Source organism: Tiliqua scincoides, chromosome 2, assembly GCF_035046505.1.
Source record: "Tiliqua scincoides isolate rTilSci1 chromosome 2, rTilSci1.hap2, whole genome shotgun sequence".
NCBI lineage: Eukaryota > Metazoa > Chordata > Lepidosauria > Squamata > Scincidae > Tiliqua > Tiliqua scincoides.
This window is the reverse complement of record NC_089822.1, coordinates 221559137-221579825: the sequence shown is the minus strand read 5'-3', so window position 1 is coordinate 221579825 and position 20689 is coordinate 221559137.

Here is a 20689-nt window from a genome sequence, read left to right as displayed (position 1 = left end):
TTGCTTTGTGTTTCTTTTTGGACTCCAGTTGGTAGTTTGTGCCTCTAAGAATCCGTTATGTGCCGGTGTTCAGGGCCCAACCCTCCCCAGACTATAAGTAGGTACAGTTTGTGAAATACCCTGAACTTGCGGTAGACCAGAATCTGAGGCCGGAATTCATGCACCGTTCCTATATCCTGATGTGGTAAGAAGCTCAGGCCTTATGTGAGAGGGTGGGTGAGGGAATCACCAAGGCTGCCAGTGGCAGTCAAGGCTGCAAGGCCTCTGCCAAGGGGAGGCTGCTGCTCTGGGGGCCTCTGAGGGTCCGGAAAGCCCAGCCTGAGACTAACGGAACTGTGATAAAAAAGAATATGCCTGGGAGACTGGAACCAAGGAGATTCATGTCCAAATTGTTAACAAGGGGGGAGGGAAGGGGGAAGTGTCACAAAACAAAGGAAATGAAGGCGTGATGGGGATCAAACTGACACTCAACATAAGACTGTCCAATTGACCCCACCAAGCTCTGCCTCCTCAGTATTCCTGGCCTCTGTCAGGTGCACAAAGAAGGAAAGCAGAGGGACAATATGACATCTCTGAAGAGTGTCTTGCTTTGTGCTACAGCCAGTTTGTGCACATTTGTGGTCTCTCTTCTCTGATCAATCTCAGTCATGACTCTTCACTGATGGTCCAGCTCATCTGTTATCCCACACATGTGCTAATTTAATCATTATGTTTAGTCACTGGTGCTTTACAGACATATCTCACCAATCGCCCAGTCCCAATCCAGGCTGTGTACCTGACCCTCTGTTCAATTTTCCAGTTGTGCTTCCAATTCAGTACTCTGTGAGTTGCTTTCCCTCCACGGTCCAGTCTAGCAAAAACAGCCCAGCACTGAAGAAATCAACCTCTAGTTCTATGGGGCAAAAGACTGAAAAGGAATTCTCTTTCTGTGATCCGATGCACACACCTGTACCACTGGCAGGTTCCTTCTGGGTTTCTGGCTTACTAATAAGTCAGTGCAGGATGAAAGCTGATTTATCAGTCATATCCCTACTGTGGACACATGGAAATTGGTGTGGGTGTCACCAGACAAATGTTTGTGTGGTACACGCTGTACCTCTCTGAAGAGTCACAGATGACCTTTTTAAACTTAATGCCATAGTTTAACAAGGATTTTAAAAGACACAAAGGCAATATAAGCGACATGTATCCATGTGAACAAATGCCACATGGATTTGTGGTGTAGTAAACTGCAGTGCAGGCAAACCCAGCAAGTAGTAGATCATAGATCCTGCACAGATCTTCTCTTGCTTGGGTCTGAATGGCAATTTCCGACATTCTTAGATTGGGGCTTTAGCACAAAACTGACCATTCCAGACACCTCCCTGGACTTGGAGGAGAAAAGTTCCTGTCACTGACTGCAAAGTCAAGCCCTTCAGCCAATTGTGTTGTTGCTGTGCTATTAGGTACACCTATTTTGTATCCCTTGCTATGGTTTCCTTTTAGAGCAATTTCCTCCAGAGCCGTACAAGTTTGCTTGTGAGCATCCATGGTATGATCTTCATGTTCAGTGAAGTGATATAATATGAGATACAACATCAGGATCAAATGGTCTGCCACAACCAAGAGGATCCAATGGCAGTATAAGCAAATGAAACTGAGGGCTGTGAGGGCAAAGAAGGAGACAGGGGAAAAAATGACACTGAGAAGAAGAAGCAGACAGGCAAGCAAAAGGTCACCAAAAACCAAAGAAACACGGGAGTACACAGAGAGCAGAAAATTGTTCTTCAAGGGGGCTTTTCAACATGTGCATGAATGAAAAGTGCTCTGGGGTTTGCTGCCTTCAAACTGTGCCTGATCAAGGTCAATTTGACCAAAGAATGTTCATGTTTGTAATGGTTGCTAGATGTCTTTAAAATGGGAGTTAGGAGATGGACCCTGGATACAGAAGTCTCTCTGGAATGTTTGGAACAGGAAAAGCCACTGAGTTGGGGGGAAGTGACTCGACCCTTCAGCTAAGGGGGAGGGTCTGATGGAAGATGTGTCTGAAGGAACAATACCTGTTGCTGAGAGCTCTGAACTCAAGGTGTACCATGGGGAGCCGGGTGCCTCTTTCTCTCTGGTGATCTGGTGTGACGTGGTGAATCTGCTACCTGGTAGCGCATGCTGTTTGCCTCCACTGATGTATAGTTTGTAAATCAACCAAACATAAAATGTGATGTGGCTTCAGTGCACTCTCCTCCAAAGGGAACCAAACCCAAATAGTGCTACCCCTGGAACATATCAGGGAAGTGAGGTGTGCACCAACATCCAAAACACGCAGTTTTGTCTCCAAACTGAAAGTGCTACTCATGAGAGAAGCTGCATCACTGAAGTCCTCAGACAGTTAGTAGAAACATATGTGCTTAGTGGACCACAATCCATCTCCTGTAGGGCCACATTGTATAGTGCATTTACACATAGGCCTTTGTTCTTGTGTATGCATCCTGTTTTGGGTTAATCTAGAGCAACTGGCAATCCTTAGCTATTTGCCAATATCCTTCCCTATTAAAAAAACAAAAAGGAAAAATAAGCATCCTCTCATCTTATTTTTCTAGGAGGCACTCAGCCACTTCTATGACTTATTCTGGGCTTCTGATCATGACACACACACACACACACACACACTCCTCCTTCTAGTTCAGGGCGCACAACAATGTGACTCTAGAGTCAGTTGGGTCTGGTGGAGGATCAATGAAAGACAAAACCCACCTTTGTCTACCAGGCTAAAGGCCCAATCCTATGTTCCACCAATCCCACCAGTATTTATTTATTTATTTATTCGATTTCTATTCCACCTTTCTCCCAAGGAAGGGCACCCAAGGCGGCTACCATCAACAGAGTGCACAGTGAGGGGTGGGACAACCAGACAGCCTGGGAGAGGTAGGTAAAATTACTCTTTAGCTGGCATAAGTCTGTGGAGACTCTTGCAGGTAGATCTGGGCCAGGAAAGAGGGATAAGATCTGACATGCATTGAAGCCACCAAGATCCACCCTTCCTGCTCCCAAACCACTACCTGTCACCCCTGCTGTCCACCCTAAACGACCAATGAACCAGCCCCTCCACCACCTTACTCGCTTCAGCATGGCATCTGGGAGCTGCTGCCATATGTATGGGGCCTCCAGTCATTTGCGCTGGCTATCCCACAGCACACAACAGTAGTGCATCTTTTACGACACCACAGCATCACTTATGGGGCCAGACCAGGAGTTCTACTGCTAGAAGTGCCGTATAGGAGTGGGGCATCAGTTTCGGTTCTCTTCACTTTCTGGACAAAGTATCTGGCTTGGAAAGTGACAGTAGTGGGGTGATTTTTTTTTTCTTTCCAAGTTGAAGTTGGTATGAAGGAGCCATTGTTGGCTGTGGTGGGCAAGTTCATTGCTTTTGTTCTGCCATCAAACAGCCTTTGCAGGATTTGAAATTGCTAAAAAAAATCTGCACAACTTGCTTGATCAGCTACAGTGGATCACACTCAGAAAAATCTATTGTCTGCCTCAGGTGTCAGAGCTGTGGAAGGAAAAGTCATGGGACAATAGAGAAATGAAAGCAGTAGTAGAAGCCATGCCTGTAAAATGTTGGCTCTGTCCTTGCACAAGAAGCCCACCATAGCACAAACTAGGAGTTTTTCAAAAGCGTCCTATTTAAGAAGGCTGTGGTGAATTTTTACAAGTTTATTGTAGATGTTTGAAGCAGTTTTAAATGTTCTTTCATTTCAAATATCTGAACCAGTGGCGTAGCTACAGTGGGGGTGGTGTAGTAATTACTGCAGGCACAGCAGCACACTGTGTAAGCGCCCCCCCCCCATTCAGCGTCGGACCCATTCCGGGCAGTGATGGCAACATGCAGGCCACCTGTGTGTTGCTGTCGCTGCCCAGAATGGCTCTGACAGCAAGTGGGAGAGGGTGCTTACACAGCACCTTGTGGTGCCTGCAGTACTTACTGTGCTGTCACAGTTCTGAGCTGGCTTGCTGAGGTTGTTGCCTTGGCTGGCTTGCAGGTTGTTTCTTGTAATTGTTTTATGCTGTGATATTTTAAAGTTGCAATCTGTTTGAGACCACATGCAACCTTCTTGGAGCAGGAATGAGCCCTCCTGGTTCAGGCCAAGAATCCATATAGTCCAGCATCCTCCTGTTTCCAGCAATGTCCCTATAAATGCTTCTGGGAAGCTTAGAAGCAGGCATCAAGGCAACAGTCCTCCCAGCTTGTATGGACCCAGTATCTAGTGTTCAGAAGTACCCAGCCCCTGAACCTGGAGGTTCCATTTAACTAACCTGGACAGTAGTCATTGATGCATATCATCCATGAATTTATGTAATCCCCTTTTAAGATCATCTACTCCGGTGGCAGCCACACCTTGTAGCCATGAGATCTGTAAGTTAAGAAGGCATTTTGTGAAAAAGGACTTTATCTTGTCTGTCCTCAGTTTCATTTGGTGATCACGGATTCTGGTATTATGAGGGGATGCACTTTATGCGCAATAACGTGACCCTTAAATTTTCTAGTGAGCCTAAGAAACTGCATAGCTGGGTCACTGTGGAGTTCTATGTTTTCACAGTTTGTATTAGAGGAACATCTAGTGGCTGCCAGGCCTCACTGCAGACGCCTACATTCTGACCAGTATGGGCACAGAGGATGCTATTTCAGCACAATGCAGTGAGTGTGAAGGCAGAATCAGGATCAGAGCCTCCTAGCCACAAGGCTATATACTGGGCTGGGAAGAAAACTGGAACTAACAAGGGTTATGACTTCAAGAATGGAGAAGGAAACAGGATATTAATAAAAAGCAACCAATAAGATGCTCATTCAAATATGGAAAAGACCTCAATCGGCTCATATAAAAGAGAGCAAATGTATGAATGCCCTCCTCACTCATCTGGCACACCTGCCCTGCCTCTGATATCCCCTGATGTTCATATAGGACTGTGGTGTTTGAATACCACCTAAATGCATGGCTGTCAAAGCCATGCATTCAAAATCCAGATTTTTGGTGTGGTTGATGTCTAATGCCATCGGTGATGGGACAGGCATGCCAGGTGGATGGGGAGGAAGGTGGGCATGCTCCCACACCCTTCCATGTTTATGGCACAGTTCAGAGAGAAATCTCATCCACCTGGGCTCAGAGACACCTTGAAGATGAGCCGATTTATTGTAACATGAGATTTTCTAGGCAGGAACATCTGCAGCTACTGTTCTGAAGTCATTCAGATGTGTGGCTCTGGATGACTCCCAAATTATTATTATTATTATTATTATTAGTAGTAGTAGTAGTAGTAGTAGTAGTAGTAGTAGTAAAGTGGTTTCACAACCCACCAGATGTTTGGACTGGAATCTTTGGGTGCTCACCTATTTGAACTCTACCCAAAAGTTTAAGAACTGGTGAAATCATCATCACCATTCATTCATTCCTTCATTCCACGATTAGGGACTTGGTCTGGACTGAATTATTCCTCTGGCTGTTGTACTATTCTATTGTTGCTGCACCATGGTCTTGTTATTTAATCTGGTTTTATTTTTCTTATCATTTGCATGTCTTTTGGACTGCAGGCTTATAAATATTAATTTGAATATACAAATAAAATAAAGAAGAGACTGCAGAATAGAAGAGATTGCTAGAACACAAACAAGAGAGGTGCACAGAGGAAATGGCAGGACCTGGAAATGCTGAAGAAGAAAAAGACAACTTTGGACAAAGCAATAAACTGGACATGAGAGAAGGAAAAGAAAAGAAGGGAAGAAGTCAAGAACGATCACAAACGGAGTGCCCAGGAGACAGGAGAGATCAAAACATCTCGGATGGTGGCAGAGAAAAGTGGGAAGAGGCGGGTTTGGGTGGAGCACATGCACAATCGCGGGGGTGGGGCAGCTGTGGCTGTTTTCAGTGGACTATGGTAGGTCAGTTCTGAGTCACCTGCCACCTCCACACTGCACATCTCTGCTCACTATAGCATGCAGTGCACACCTTTTTGGCACAGCGGCATGCTATCGCATAGCAGGGGATAAGACTGGGTTCTCAGGATACGTAAAATCCCTGCTAACTTGACAAAGAGGCACCTTTTAAAGTGATGTCCTCTTACATTTAGCAGGGGAAGAGCAACCACCATTTGCACCCCAGCATGTTGCTGGTGTCTCTCCTGCAACTTTTTTTAGATTGTGAATCCTTTGGGGGCAGGGAACCATGTATTGATTTATTTTGCTACTTAAACTGCTTTGTGAACTATTTTGTTGAAAATGATGTGTAAATATTATAGGTGTATAATTCAGACCAATTGTTGTTAATACATCGTGAAGGTTTGGGACTCTGTGTTGTGTTGACGTTGATGAGTCACTTAGGGGTGGAGAGAGTGATCATGGCTTCTGCAGGCCATCTTTACTGGAGAAATCTACAGCTCTTACACATCTTCAGATTCTGGATTTGAAAACAGAAGATTGAGTGTAACACTCCTAGCACAAATGGGACAATTCACCCCCTCATACACACACTAGAATCTGACTTTTATATTAATGATCTGTCTCTCCTCTGCTGAATGTCTCACTAACAGAGATGAAAAGTCTCTGACTGAAGTAGAGATGAGATTGATGGACTAAAATGAGTGTAAACCCTTAGGAAATATAAGCTCATTCATGAACCTTCCAGCGTTAGATAATGTGGTCTATTTATCTGCTGCTGCCGCAGAGTAGTGTGAGAACCCTGGATGAACATGCTTGCTGAGAAACTACTTTTATTGCTCTTCCTGCATGTCTATAGTGAGACGCCTCTATTTAAGCCATCATAGGGAACTGATAATTTCCGTTTTTGCCACAATCACTATTCCATTCAAGTCAATATATCATAGGTTTCTCTTTCACTAAGTGTAGGTTACAATATCCATCTCAATGTCTTTGACCATCGCTACAGGGCTCTGCTGTAGTCATTTTTGTTGGATTCTCAGCCTCGGGACACGGTTCAGAAAGGGTAAGCTGTTTGAAGGTCCTTCTTTGCCAGTAAGTTCTCCTCCTTCCCATAGATATGTGGACAATATAGGGATGTCCCATAGAGCAGCATTTCCCAACAAATGGTACTCGCACAACCGGTGGCACTTGAGGTGGTGTCTGATGGTATGTGTAGGACCCCCAGACCCTTCGCCTCCTGGCAGCAAAACCAGCAATGCAATGCTACAAGCAGCAGTAGAAGGCTTGGCTGGCAGAACTCCAGAGTACTTTTTTTTTTTCTTCAAAAAAAGCCCTCCAATCCACCCTGAGCCTCTTACCGTTTGCTGTATTGCTCTTACCGTTTGCTGTATTGCATCTGGCTTCCCAATCTGGAAGTAACTGGCGAGGACTGCCAGTTACTTCCAGTGGTACTTCCAATAGGTGGACCATGCAAAGTTGTACAGCAGGGGACTAATGTTGAGAAAGCTGCCATAGAGGTATTGAACAAATTCTATAGCTCAAGGCTGTGATATTTTTTGGCACAACCCCTCAGAAATGTGTTCTCAAGTTTATGAAATGGAGGCATAAGTGGAGGAAGAAGCACTCAGGAAAAGTATTGGCGTTTTTTTCTGAAGTATTTTCTGTTTTCTCTAAGTTTCTCTTGGGCAGACTTCAGCAGTAGGCTGACAGCCTCCCATGGGGTTGAATAGCCACAGCCTGTGCAGGAGTTCATTGTATATGGAGAACAGTATCCACAAAACCCTTGGCCTCCTTGCCCTGTGCTATTCCTATGCATATAGTGGTCAGGGTCAGGATGGATAGGACCATTAATCTTCCTGCCATCTGAATTGTTTTCATATTACCCCAATGGTTTCTCTTGATGAGCCAGACAACATGGCCTCTGTGCAAGGTTCTGGGAGGCTTCTGCTGCCCTAGGCAAAGAGGCCAGTGTGTCTGCCTCTCTTGGCAGTGACAGTGGCAGGGATCCAGAGAGCCTTCACATCAGAGGCATCATAAGGTTTCCTGTCTGACGTTCTGACAGAAGCAGTGGGTCCCCAACCGCTGCTAACTCTTAGGCTTCCGGCCGGGGCTCCACCCTGAACCCCCCTGTGCTATCAGCTCCTCACCAGATGCTTTCCAGGATACTGTGGTAAAACTGTGCAGGGCATGAGCTGCAATTTGGGGTTTTCTCCGATGTCAGCCTCGAAGACAAATTGGATGGAGGGAAGAGAGACAAAAAAAAAAGATGCCCTGCCTTGTCACTGCCCATTATTCACTCTTGTTTTTCTCTCCTTTTCTGCAGGCAGAAAAGAAGCAATGAGTCCCCCAAGCGGCTTGAGGCTGTAGGCTGAAATTTGGGAGAAATCCAATCAATCTGGCCTGGAAAAGGCTAGAAATTTTCCCAACATGGTGTGTGACCATATTGGATCATGTGTGTGTCCCCCTAGTGGTAAAAGAGAAGCCACTACACCTTCTGGCTCTCTCATTCAAGGAGACCAGGCCTGGACCAAAACTACCTCTACAAAGCAGGCAATGAAAATTATATATCTGAGCCCACAATATCATGACCAGTTCTTGAGTGACAAATGAGAGGGTGAAACTTAGCTCTTTCCCATTCATCTATCCATCAAGATCTGCTCTGTGGACTTTCAGCCTAGCTAGTTTTTAATCCAAACTGATGAATTACAACCTAGTAAAGATCAAAGCAGAGGAAACACCAAAGTCCATCATCAGGAGCACCAAAGCTCTTCACATAAGAAGTCTAGATTACAAAGAATACAAATCGGGGGGGGGGGGGGAAATGAAGCAGAAGGCACAAATGAGTTTCAGATCAATCTGTTGGACTGTGTTTTAGACTGGAGTTAAAATGCGGAGCATCAGGATTCGAGACCTGGAACTGATTTGAATGGCTTGATTAAACTGGAAGGGCTTGGATCAAGCATGGGATAACATGAAGTGCTGAAACCTCCATGAACGATGAGGTCACAGAACCATGATGGTCACAGAAGACTACCTGGAACACCTTCTCATGTGTCTGTTTCTCTCCTTCATGCAGCATGTTTCTTAGAGTAAAGTGAAGGGCAGATCCTTGCACCACCCTGTAATATCCCTATTCCTGCCTTTTCTTCCACACACAGCTTTGTTCCAATTACATAATGCATGATCTTTCCAAACCATGTGTTGGCAAAAAATTTATGCTCCATGATAAAATGGTAGCATGCCAGCAAGTGTGAACTCTGACACTGTCACTCAAAGTCAACTGTAAATTAGCACTGGAAAAATGAGAGATCAGGAGTTATTACCATTCTTCATTACTCAACAAATTTTTGAGACATCCCTCTACAACAGTGGTGCCCAAACCCCAGCCCAGGGGCCCCCACTTTGGCCACTGGGGAGCCCCCAGTCTCCAATGAACCTCTGGCCCACCGGAGCCCATGCTGATCTAATGCAACTGCACTCAATGCGAGGGCCAACTGCTCAATCTCTCATGGGAGCTGCAGGCCTCCTCCACTGCTTGCTGTTTCACATCAGTGAAGCAGCAGTGGCAGCAAAGAAAAGACCGGGCTTGCTTTGTACAAGGCCTTTTACAGACCTTGAACTATCATGAGACCTTCATTCATTCACATGTTCCATCTCTAATATATTCATTTATTTATTTATACAGGTATTTATATACAGCCTTTCTTTGGTCGTCAGATTTCTCCTCAGACTTTAATCCAAGGCGGTTTACATAGGCAGGAGGTCTGGTCTAGAGGGTAGAGCCTCCATTTGCCTGAAGATTAACATCCACAAGGTCGCCAGTTCGAGGCCACCGGCACCGTGCGACCTTGAAGCAGCTGACCAGCTGCAGCTGAGCTGTTCCATCTGCTCGGAGTGTGGGAGGATGGAGGCCAGAATGTTAAACCAAATCGGAGTGTAACAGCTTGAATGTGGTGGTTCTTGAAAGAGAGAACCTTCTTTCAATTTGTAAAAATCCCTGCGTGGATTTAATAAGCCTGCCTGTGTAAACCGCCTTGAATAAAGTCTTGAATAAAGACCAAGAAAGGCGGTATATAAATACTGTATATTATTATTATTATTATAGGCAGGCTGTTCTAAACCCCCGTAGGGATTTTTACGATTGAATAGTTCTAGTCTTTCATAGAACTCCTCGTTCCAGCTGGATTCCTTCCCAGTCTGGTCTCTCTCTGGCCCTTCGCCTCCCAGGCTCCACTTATGTAAATGTATTCAAATTTTAAATGTAAATTAATTCTTTTTTCCCAGCCCCCAACACACTGTCAGAGAGATGATGTGGCCCTCCTGTCAAAAAATTTGGACACTCCTGCTCTACCATCTCTTGGTGAAAGTAAACCAAGTGAGTGGAGCCATGTGCTGGCCTCTAGATGGCGCAGAATGACTCCTGAATTGGTTTCACAGCTGGAACGCAAGCCCAGTCATGAGTCATAACTTTATACACCAGTTGCTTTGAGAGATTTGTTCTCAATTTTAAGCATTTGTGATCAACCGACTGGGCATCTTCCGATATTGTGTGAAAGATTCTTCCAACGGCACAGCATCAGATACACTTGGGCTGAATAATTATTTTGAAAACCTGAAGATGAAGAAAATTCTGCAGGGTGTCACTTGAGGGAGGGAAATTTTGTCTAATCCCTCTGTTGAGTTTAAATTTGCTAGGAAAAACCAAGTTGTTCTAAGTTGAGATGCCTTCCATTTGCAAAATCTATCTTTGAGTCTACCTGGGTTAAATCTCGGTTTGACTAGTTTGCTCTGACCTAGCCTGTGCTGAAGCATAAGTCTTGTCCCCTCTCAGCCTTGCTTTCTTGCAAATTGTATGCATTGCTGGAGGCAACAGCAAGAGAGAATGAAACTCTTTTTCTTCCCCAGAGAATATTTCTTGCCTCAGCTTCTTTCCAGTTCTGTCAGGAAAGCCTCAACTCAGGTAGCCCTGATTGCAGTCAAAGGGAAGATGATCCTTCATCCCTGGAGTCTCTAGTGACTCTGCTTCTTCATTCACTGGATGGTGATGAAATGGGGAGGTACAGACTCCCCATCCTCCAACCTGAAGAGTTAGCAACACCAGGCAAATACAAGATGTTCCTCCCAGGGAACAGCTGGAGTTCAAGCATATTCTGAAACAAATTTGAAATCTCAGTCCTGGAAGCACTGGCGTCGCTAAGGGGTGCGGGGGATGCGGGCCCCACTGGGTGACGCGCCTGGGGGGGTGATGTGCTAACTTTGTGGCTTTAGAAACTGCTGCATCGCACCATACACCGTTGGATGCAGAATGGCCAGCGGAGTGCAATGCAAAAAACAGAATCGAAATAGCTCCTTTCGTTCAAAAGTTATGGCCAAAAAACCGGAAGGAAAAAATGCATGGAGCCCTAGGGAAAGTGGAAGTGAGACATATCGCGCGTTTACTCACGAGTAGGTGAACTTGCCATAGTCCGTCAGAAAGGGCAGGCTGACAGGACTCCAAGGAGGTCAGAATGGTCCTGATCCAATGAATGCGGCCCCCAACAACACAAAAGGGAGAAGGAGGTCCATCCCTCCCTCCCTCCCAGCTGCAGTCTATGGAGCCCTATGGAAAGCCAAGCAGCCTCACGTTGCGTTTCCTCGCGAGTCCGCAGACATGCCTTGGCTGGTGGTCAGGTCAGGCAAATGGGAATGTGAGGACACCAGAAGGGTCCTGATCCGATGGAGTTGGAGATGCTCCAGAAGGCAGCCTTCCCCCCCCCCCCCCCACTAAAAAGGACAAAAAAGAGGCTTGAGCTGGTAAGGGGAAAGTTTTCTATTTTGCACTTGCAAAGTCAGGAGGGTCTTTATCTTGATGTGCCTGAAATAGAAGAACTTTAAACTGGGCACTGGGAGGGAAATCTCACTGATTCTTTTGGGAGGGGGATTATTGCAGGCAGACTACAGAATAAGCTCCATTGACCACTATGGGACTTACTTCTGAGTAGACATGCATAGGCTCGAGCTCACAGGCTGCAATCCTACCCACACTTTCCTGAGAGTAAGCCCCATTGACCACAATAGGACTTACTTCAGAGGAGATTCACTTGATGGAACAGGATTGGCTCCCCCTTATTTATTTATTTATTTAATTTTAATTTAATTATTTATAATTATTTATTTTAATTTGCTTGATGATGTCACTCCTGGACAGATTGTCATTCTAAAAAGTGGATCCCAGTGCTAAAAGTTTGAGAACCACTGCAATAAGTTGTTAGTAAGTTGACACGTGTGTGTCAACTCTACAAGTTTGTGTGGGAGAGTCTACAAGTTTTCAAAATCACTAAAATCAGAATTTGGAGGAATAATCCCATCATGTTATATATCAATCAATGCGTAATTTCATCCAGAATGCAATGAAACAAACCACATTGAAATATCTGTGTTCTAACAAAAGGTAAAGCCAAAAAAACCAGTGGGGGCAGGGTGATAGTACATCATCACGCCCACCACCTGGGGCATTGCCCCTCCCACTGCATGGGGTGACGCGCAGGCCTCCTGCACTGGGTGACACGAATCCTAGTGACGCCACTGCCTGGAAGGGCTTTGTTTGCTGTCACACTCGCAGACTAGCTCAAGTTTGTGGAAACCAGCATGGTTTCCTTGCCTTCCCACCAGCAGAAATTGCAGAAGAGTCTGAAGTACCTGGAGGAGCAACTGAGCTACTTGATGGCCCCCTTGCTCCTACATGGCTGCAAGTTGCCTTACAGCAATCAGTCCTACGGATATTCATCCTTGTTGAGCACATACAGGTTCATCTAAGTTTCATTTTCCCAACTTCTCTGCTATAGAGATCTGAAAACACAGAATGCAGCAGCTTAGCTGAAGCTAAGTAGGTTTGGGTCTAGGCAGTGAATTGACAGGAAAGCATCTGGGAATGCAAAAGATGGGAAATAAGCATAAAAAACAAGCAGGCAGCCCTGTTAAAAGTGAACAGTATTACAGGATCATGGGAACATATCCAACAAATCATTACATTCTTTGCCTGCTACTCAGGGGGAAGCAGTAAGGTTAACTGCCAACTTTTGCTTAGAAGGTAAATGGCGTGCATGTGCTTCAGCGGTGTGAGAGGCAGGACCGAAAGCAGCACAGCACTGTCACTAACTGAGCAACAAGCAAAGGAAGGGAGGAGCCTAAAGCTTTACAGGCAGGCTCCATAACATGTGGCAGTAGAGGGCAGCTCATGCAACAAACACCATACAGACATGATTCTGATGCAGGAGCAGCAGCATCTGGTATGGACCAGTGCTGTCATTCACAAGCACTGTACAAGATGGCACGTGGCAGCTCCCTCTAACGGACACCTGTCAGTGATGCTATGGGGTTTTCCCCATCATGCAATTGTGTCTCTGATTTTTCAGTTGTGCATGCAGAACTTTCCATTTCTCTCTGCTGAACTTCAACTTGTTGGCAAGGAGGTGGAACCTGTCAAGATCTTTCTGCATGCTAATTCAGACTTCTGGGGTGTTCGGGTTCCCCTCACCGACTCGGAATCACCTACAAATTTGATGACAACCTCCTCCACCCCATCATCTAGGTCATTTGTTAAAATGTTGAACAGAGCCCAGTGGCACCCCACTCACTTATCCTCTCCCTGTTGATGTAGAGTTATTTAATAGCACTTGCTGGCAATGGTTGTTTAACCAGCTTTGAAGCCAGCTAACAGTAGTACCATCTAGCCCACATTTCACCCACAAGGATATCATGGGAGATTTACAGCCCAATCCTATCCACCATCACAAGTGACATTCCATCAGCAAGGGTGCCAATGTGATGGCTGGCAGCTGTGTATTCAGGTTAGCAGTTCAAACACCATCTAGCGGCGCTGGTGAATTGGTGGTGGAGGACAGGGGCATTTCTAGGCAGGGAACAACTGGAGAGAAGGTTCTGGTGGCAATGGCACACACTGGATCTTGTCCCCTTTCACAAACCTCCCCACCCCTTTTCCCTCCTCAGACATCACCAAGGCGACCTGACTGCTTACTTGGATGTTGGTGTAAATGCTTTTACTTCCAGTTTGCCTTCAGATCAACGCCCTCCCCCTAGGGTGCAGCACATGGCTTTCAGGACTGTTGTCAAATGCTTTACTGAGATCTGGATACACTGTAGTATGTCCAGAACGTACCCTTCTACCAGACTAGTCACTATCAGAGAAGATTAATCTGGCACAACACGTTCTTGACAAACCCATGCTGGTTGGCTTCTAGAAATCACCCCATTATTTCCTAAGTGCTCACAGACATTTCACTTAATAACCTGTGCCAAGAATTGATGTCAGGGTGAGCAGGCTGTAGTTTCCTGGATATTCTCAGTTCCACCTTTTAAGATAGGGAAAATATTTGCCATCTCCAGTCACCTCCTCCATTCTCCAAGAGTTTTCAAAAACAGGCAGTGGCCCTGAGATCATATTCACCAGTTCCTTTATTCCCTAGTCCTGTGCCTCAGCTCTGACTGAGCAAGAGAGGAAATGAAATGCTGAGAGCCAATAATAATTGCATTATCCCATTTTGAACAGAGGATGCTGGCTCGCTATTCTGATCAGAGTGTAAAAGCCAGTTTGCCTTCAATATTGGTTGAGAAAATATTTTCTGGACAATGGTGATGCTTCTGGAAACTACAGTTGACAGACGCAGGGGTATAGACTGCAACATGAAATCCCTAACTCTCTCCTTTAAGATTCCCTGTCCCTTACTATATGGGTAACAACAACAATACACAGGGCCTTCCCATTCCCAGGGACATACAACAGTGAATGTAGGTAGCACAGGGGCTTAATTTTTCAAAGCACATTTCAGCACCTCTCAATAGAACTGGCAGTTCATATACAGTGGCTATAATTGGGCACTTGCCTATTTGGCTGCTTTTCTAGTTTGCAATACAGGAGGCCATGCATGAGCATTCCTTGGCATGAGAATAGCCTCCTTGATATGGTAATTCACTAAATTACAGAGTAGATAAACAAGGATTTCAAAGCCAAACTGAGAAAGGGACAAATAGGAGCCAATGAAAGTAAGAACAGCCCTGCTGGATAAGACCATAGGCCCATCTAGTCCAGCTTCCTGTATCTCACAGTGGCCCACCAGATGCCCAGGGAGCACACAAGACAAGAGACCTTCATTCTGGTGCCCTCCCTTGCATCTGGCGTTCTGACATAGCCCATTTCTAAAAGGAGGTTACACATACACATCATGGCTTGTATCCAGTGATGGACTTTTCCTTCAGAAATTTGTCCAATCCCCTTTTAAAGGCATCTAGGCCAGACACCATCACCACAATGCTTTAGAGCAGGGGTGCCCAAACCCCTGCCCTGGGCCACTTGTGGCCCTCGAGGCCTCTCATTGCAGGGAGCCCCCAGTCTCCAATGAGCCTCTGGCCCTCTGGAGGGAACCCACACTGGCCCGATGCAACTGCTCTCAGCGTGAGGGCGACTATTTGACCACTCGTGTGAGCTGTGGGTTGAGGGCTCCCTCCACTGCTAGTTGTTCCATGTCTGTGATGCAGTAGCTGCAGCAAATGAAAGGCCAGCCTTGCTTTGTGCAAGGTCTTTTATAGACCTTGAGCTATTGCAAGACCTTCATTCAATCATATAAGTTCATCTTTAATATATTCATTTATGTAAATCTATGTAAATTATTCAAATTTTAAATGTAAATTAATTCTTTTTTCCCTGCCCCCCCCCCCGACAGACACAGCGTCAGAGAGATGATGTGGCCCTCCTGTCAAAAACTTTGGACACTCCTGCTTTAGAGTTACTTGTTTTGACTCAAGCCAATCATATCTTCCTTGTTCTGCCTTTGAAAACAGGGAAGTGGTAATCAGCATTGTGAAAAAATTGTGGGGGGAGAGTTGAGACTGTAGGGGCTATGGAGATAGCATATAACCTTTTCCCTTCATGCTACAGTCCCAACAAAAATCAAACCTCTCAAACATTAACATTAAGGGACACAAAAGAAGTACTAAAACCTCCTTTCCAGAGTTCACAGCAGCTTTGAGAGTGCAATTTTCATCAAAAATGCAGCATGAGAGAAATTAGGACCCTCCTCAGTCCTAATTCTGATCAGACCCACTCCCAACTGCTGTTTAACTTAATAGAACACGCATTTAACCATAAGAAAGAACGAAAGCAGAGGACTGGACTTTGCTCACCAAAAAGTTACCACTTTTATGGGACAAAAAAGTAATATGTGCACTTGTTGGCATCCTTCAGTCTCGGAAGACTATGGTATCGCGCTCTGAATAGTGGTTCTGGAACAGTGCCTTCTCCAGTGCGCGAAGCCTGGGTAAAGTAGATATGGAGGATAGACTGTTACCCATGCAGCAAATCCCCCCTCTACGTCGCTGAAATGGTCCAATGGAAAGGCAGAAGCCAATACGGTTGGTTCCAGCGGCGTCGCAGGAGTTGCCAGAACGTGACAGAGTTCAGCCATGAACTGCCTCAGGGACTCCGGCTCCGGATTTTGCCTCAAGGTTGACTCCTGGCACTATTGCTTCTCTTTGTCCCATAAAAGTGGTTACGCAGCATAGTGCTAATCCCAAGCACTTTTTTCCTTACATCAGCATAAGACAGGAATGCAAAGAGTCTTGTAGCACCTTAAAAACTAATCAATTTATTTCAGCATAAACTTTTGTGGGCTCCAGTCCACTTCATGCATCCCATGTACTGGACTGTTGTCCGTGAGAGCTCATCTTGAAATTGACAAGTCTTTAAAGTGCTATAAGACTCCAAGCCCCCCCCCCCCCACAAAAGACTAATGCAGCAACTACTCTAGAAGCTACAAAGGAATATAGCAGGGGTTTTTTTAAGAGAATGATTCCTTTTATCTTGTTTTCAAGAACCCTTTCTCTTACAACTATTCTTCTGTGTTGCATAGTTTGTAAATTCAGATCTTATAATGTTCTACAAATCAGGCCAATGTTTAAATTTAGCCTTAAGGTTCAACAATGGTTACAATGCTTACAAGACTACATATGGCCGGGACATTAAATGGCTGTCGGAGGGCCCAATCCTATCCAATTTTCCAGTGCTGGTGCAGTTGTGCCAGTGGGATGTGCGCTGCATCCTGTGGTAGAGGAACAGTAACTGGGGCCTTCTTAAGGTATAGGAACATGTGTTCCCTTATCACAGGGCTGCATTGTGGCTACACCAGCACTCAAAAGTTGAATAGAACTGGGTCCTTACACAAGTACTTTCAGGCAGTGATATCACTAGGGGACGTGGACACGTGGCCAAAATTTTGGAAACCTTTTGGAAAATTTGTATTTATGAATACCACCATCATGTTGTACGGTATATCACTGGAAAGGTAATTTCCTGCTGAATGTAATGAAATAAACCATGTTGAATTATCTGTATTCTGTCAGATGTTATAACCAGAAAACAAAAATGCAACTGTCTATATAACAAAAAGTAGATTTCCTTAACTCAAAACTGACCAGTGAGACTGATTGTTCCAAGAGCCAATGAGTTATTATTATGACACAACAGGGAACCAATAAGGTGTAAGTATGAGTCAGCTCTCATTTCCATGTACCAGAGCTACTAGAAGTCTTATTCAGTTGTGTGAGTGTCATCAAGTTGGCCACTAGTGTTTTCTTGTTACTGATTTGTTGGGTGACCTGTACTGCTATATATTAAAAATAACAAAACAAAGTTAATGGGGATTACACCAAGCCTAGTGATACTACTGCTATTAGGCTATACCACAGTGTATTGTAATTTATTCTGTATGGTCTGGTACAGGAGGAGGTCCAATATGGGGGTGACACATTGAGCTCTCGCACGAAGTGACACAAACCCTAATGACACCTCTGCTTTCGGGGTAGAAAGCATTGTTTAAAAAACAAATATTTAAACATTCAGGAAAGTGAGCACTTGTAAGCTTACTACTGTATGCCTTGGTGGGTTATCTGCTCTCATTTAGAAAGGAGAACCAATTGTACAGTCTTGTATCATTTATAGAAATAGCTATGTCAGGTGTTCAAAAAGATAATATTGTATTAAGGACTGTATGTTTTCCCCCCAGCTCTTGTACATAGATCAGGCAGTTAAAACTTGCAAATACTTGCTTAGTTGTGGAGCACAAATGTTTCCTATCACATTACATGTCATATACACATGCATTTTATTAAAATTGTTTCAGTGTAGGAGTAATCTTTTAATCCTTTATTAAACTGTCCTCATGCCACCAAGGAAGCCAAGCGCCACTTGGTGCACAAGCTGGTCCTCAAACTAACTCACAAGTCAGAATCTGACACTAGGCGCTCTAAGAGCAGCTCACTCTTCACTCGAGGCTCCGTCCCGTCCCCCCCAACAATTTTCAGCAAACAAGCTCCACAGATTTTGATTTATCATGATCATTGCCTTTGCCATGACTCAGAACATGGCTCCTTTGGGAGTTTTCGGTCAATTCTCATACACAATATTTTTTCTTTAAAAACTGAAAAAGGAAGGATGCAAAAAAAAAAAAAAGACGTAACCAAGACAAACCATTGACCACCCAGTACAAACCCCTCCCTCTCTAAATGAGGGAGAAGTAACCAAATGTTTGGCAATTCAAAGCTGAACGGTTTACCCCAGGGTTTCCAAACTGTGGGTCACAAGCCAACACACAGTGGGTCATGACCTGGGTCCTCCCATCTGCCATGCTCCAGTTTGGCTCCAAATTGGAGCCATTCAAGAAGCCAAATTACAAGAGTGAGGAGGCCTCTTCTGGGTTACTCCAGGCTGGTGACCTACTATACTGGTTTATGCAAAACCCAGAAGAGTGTAGTAATTAGAGCACAGGCGCTGAGCTTAGCTTTAGTATTTGGCATCTTTGATAACCACAGCAGGTACGCCTGCTTGGCCGGAGCACTCCGTTAGTCTTGGTGATATGCTGAGTCTGAGCTCAGTGCCGTGAACAACAGGATGTTAAGCGGTCATTATTTTGGAATGCGATTTGTGGTTAGCTAGAGTCCCTTATCAAGTATTGCTTCATGTGTTTTGAGACTCAATAAAAAGCTTGGTGGAGGCTGGGCGGAACACACACACTCTCTCTCAATCTCCCTCCGTTCCGCTTCTGGCTTCTCCTCCCAGCATCAACCCTTCAAACCTGTCTCCGTGATTCATTCTGCATCGCCGTCTCATTTCATTGCTCCGATTCCTTGCTGCTTCAACTTCTTCTCCCAAAGTACCCTCAGAGTGCTTCTGCTCTTTGCACTCTCCCTCAAGCAACAAGGCCTTAAGCCTTGGGTGCTTCCCAAGTAGCGTAAAACTGCTACAGAAGAGCCTCCCCCATCATCCCAGTCATTCCCGCATCACAACCCACCATGGGGGATGAGGTGGGTTGCGGTTCTGAGAAGATTGGGAACAGCCAATTTACCCTAAATAATTCCAAAGTTCTATCAACGAGAAACAGAGCTATAGCCTCTATTTGCACTGGTCAGCAGTATCAGGTGGCTTAGGTCTAATCCAAGACATCTTGGAAGAGATAAAGAGGATGTTGCACTTCCCCAGAAATTTAAGCAGGCTTTCCTATGAAGGTCTGATTTAGTCCTGCAACCAGATTAAAAATAATTTCGGTTAACAATGGTGTTAAAGTTCTAACAGCTCAGGGGGTGGAGTTAACACTCAGTGCAGTAGCAGGGAACCTCGGAGGACTCCAGGGGGGAGCTGCTAAATAGATGTGTGTCCAGAGGACCTCAGCAATGAGGGACTCTTCACTGTCTAAGAAGAAGACATGAAGGCTGAGAGCTTGAACTCGGGGGAACTCTAGGGACGGCAGCCGCAGAGGAAACCCCCAGATATTGCTCTGTGCTGGATCACATTGTATTCCGGATGCCATCTTCGGAAAAGATTCGGAGAAGACAGATTCGGATAGCTGGGTACCCCCCCACACGGCCTAGATACAACATGACAGCGAAAAAAGCTTTAAACTGTGAGTAACCCATTCATTAAAAGGCTATAAAAAGAACTGCAAACAAGAGGTTGGAAGAAGGGAAAGATAACTTTAAGATTATTTCTGTTGGCTGGTAGCCACCCAGAGGGGAAAAGAGCAAACCTGGATTTAAAGAAACCCTTGCTGGAGTATTTTTTTCTTTTTTGTAATAAGGGTGACTGGAAGAAGAGGTGAGAGATAAGATAAATAAGGGAAGATTAAAGATCACCCTGCTGAAATGGTATGCATGGAAAAGAAATAACTAACCTTTAACAACTGAAATAACTTTTACTTTCGCTTTCCTAGCAAGAAGGCTCAATTCAGGCCTGATCATTTAAAGGCATACAGTGGTACCTCGCATAACGAATGCCCCGCGCAACGAAAAACCCGCAGAACGAAAGCGGTGTGCGAAGTTTGGTAACTCGCATAACAAATTTTTATGACTTATGCTTCGCATAACGAATTTTTTTTTTTATTGTCCTGGTTTGTCTTAAGGGGGGGATCTTCATGTCCCTTTATGATCCCGTCCACCCTAGTAAGGGGTGGATCTTCATGTCAGCTTGCTCCCAGGAAAGTGTGCACAGGATTACAGCCTTCAAACTCCCCACTCAGCATCCCCCCATCATTCATTCACCCTCTCACTGCCCCATTTCCTTCACGTTTCCCCCCCATGATTACAACAAAAGCAAGCAATTGAGTGCAGCTGCTGTGTCCTCCCCAGCTTAGAGCACAATTCTGTGCTTGTCTCCTCAGAAGTAAGTCCCATTGTGCTTGCTCCCAGGAAAGTGTGCACAGGATTACAGCCTTCAAGCTCCCCACTCAGCATCCCCCC